The 2,394-nt window shown below is 40.4% G+C and overlaps 1 protein-coding gene across 2 annotated transcripts in view; it reads right to left on the bottom strand.

Moving 5' to 3' along the window:
• LOC106871206 (uncharacterized) overlaps window positions 1–2,394 on the bottom strand; it is a 7,864-nt gene that overhangs the window by 3,619 nt on the left and 1,851 nt on the right. The window lies entirely within an intron of this gene.

Here is a 2,394-nt window from a genome sequence, read left to right as displayed (position 1 = left end):
TATATATATATATATATATATATATATATATATATATATATATATTGAGACAATATATGTATGTGAATGTGTATATACAGAGACGCCTTTGTATGCGTATTAAGACACGATATGAGAACATGTATGTGTTCTGGAGATCTACAGGTACATGAACATACGTACTGATATCTTGTATTTATGTTACATGTGAAACCTCAGAACTAAACATATGTCAGTGTGTGTGTATGTGTGTGTGTAAATATGAATCATGTGCAATATGGCACTATATGCGAGCATAGATGTGTATATTGAGATCTGTTATGTGTGTGTGTGAGAAAGACACATATTTGTGTTAACATCATAAGACATGCAATAACTGTGGAGACCTTTTTCAGTGTCTACTTCATTTATCATCATCACCATCACCATCATTTAACGTCTGTTTTCCATGCTGGAATGGGTTGGACAATTTGACTGAAAATTGGTAAGCTGTGCTTAGTTGTCCAAAATCATTTTCTGAGCCCATCACTTTATCTGAGATAAAATGACAGCCATGATCAGGGGTCTCCTCCATCAAACCTAACCTAGGGCTAAACCACAACTTCAGTCAGAATGACCCCCTCCCTCAATATACAAAGGACACTAAATCTTTTCATAGTAATTAATGATTTCCCCACATCAAACATAAAGGATATTGTTAGCTACTCTTCTTACTTTACCAAGTCCTGAGGGGGAGAGGAAAAAACCTGTCAGGATATGAACTCAATACATAATGAGACATAATTAAACTGTGCAAACCATTTGGCTCTACATTCTGCATTGAGCTCTACATTTTACCATGGACAATACATAATGAGACAATCAAGCAGTATAAGGCATTTAGCTCTACAATCTGTCACTTCTGCTACTATAGCACCCTCTCTAGAAGAAGTAATTTTAACATTAACACTGTCACATGACTACAAACTTGATCTTTGACTGTACTTGTATCACACACTAACGTTTCGCGTCTGTTAATTTCTGCCACTATCCTAGACCTTCATTTAATAGCAGGGTTATTTTTTATTTTAAAATTTTTATTGAGAAGAGGAAGATCAGTGCCTGTAGCCCCAAAACCAGGTGAGATGGATTTAAAGTGTGAGATGGATTAAGTTTAAGTCAAGATCCCCTCAGTGGGCTTCCATGTAGTTTCCAATTACCATATTTCACTCACGTGGAGGCGCAATGGCCCAGTGGTTAGGATCACGGTTTCGATTCCCAGACCTAGCGTTGTGAATGTTTATTGAGCGAAAACACCTAAAGCTCCACGAGGCTCCGGCAGGGGATGGTGGCGAACCCTGCTGTACTCTTTCACCACAACTTTCTCTCACTCTTACTCCCTCTTAATGTTGTGCCTGTAATTCAAAGGGTCAGCCTTGTCACACTGTGTCACGCTGAATATCCCCGAGAACTACGTTAAGGGTACACGTGTCTGTGGAGTGCTCAGCCACTTGCACGTTAATTTCACGAGCAGGCTGTTCCGTTGATCGGATCAACTGGAACCCTCGACGTCATAAGCGACGGAGTGCCAACATTTCACTCACAAAGCTTTGGGTAACCTGAGACAATGGGAGAGGTGTTACATACAGAGATTGAACCCAAGGTCATGTAATTACGAAGGGGGGCTTCTTAACTACACAGCCATGCTAGAACTGGTATCAATCACAAGATACAAACTACCAATTTCTCTCTGTTCCTTTGTCCATTAACCTATGTGGAAGCTTGTAAAATGGACTGTAGTGGGAATTCGTGTCATACTGCTTTGGTGCTGGAGAATTATGTAAGGGGTACACGCACCTGAGGTATACTCAGTCACTTATCCATTTACACACGCATTTAGCGAGGGGGTTGCTGAACCACTGAATGCTTATTATTGAATCTGACAGGAGCTTCATCATCATCGTCATCACCACCACCACCACCACTACCACCATCATCGTCATCACCACCACCACCATCATCACCATCACCATCATCATTATCATTAACAACAGCAGCACCACCACCACCATCACATCACAGTAAGTCAACGAAACCTTGGTCCATTATATAGTGTTCCTCCTGTTGCTCAGATGTGTATTAAATTGACATTGGGTTAAATAGTCACAGAAACTTGATTATTAAGATCTAGGACGGTGGAACAGGGAAGGGGTCACACATCGTTACACTTCTGCTGACATCCAGACACCTCTGTGGTCCCAGGCGCTACAGACCTATGATCAAAAGGGCTTCAAACGTGACCATCCCGTTTGTTTGTTTTTTTACAGATATAGTTTATGTAGGATTACATTTTGTATCTATTTTTTTTTACAGTGTGACCAGCCCTGGAATAACCATTAAACAAAATTAAAGCACGTGCTTAGGGTATCATGGGAA

The sequence above is a fragment of the Octopus bimaculoides genome, chromosome 23, assembly GCF_001194135.2.
Source record: "Octopus bimaculoides isolate UCB-OBI-ISO-001 chromosome 23, ASM119413v2, whole genome shotgun sequence".
Taxonomy (NCBI): Eukaryota; Metazoa; Mollusca; class Cephalopoda; order Octopoda; family Octopodidae; genus Octopus; species Octopus bimaculoides.
Note: the sequence above shows the minus strand (reverse complement) of the source record. Positions and strands in the feature narration are given on the sequence as shown.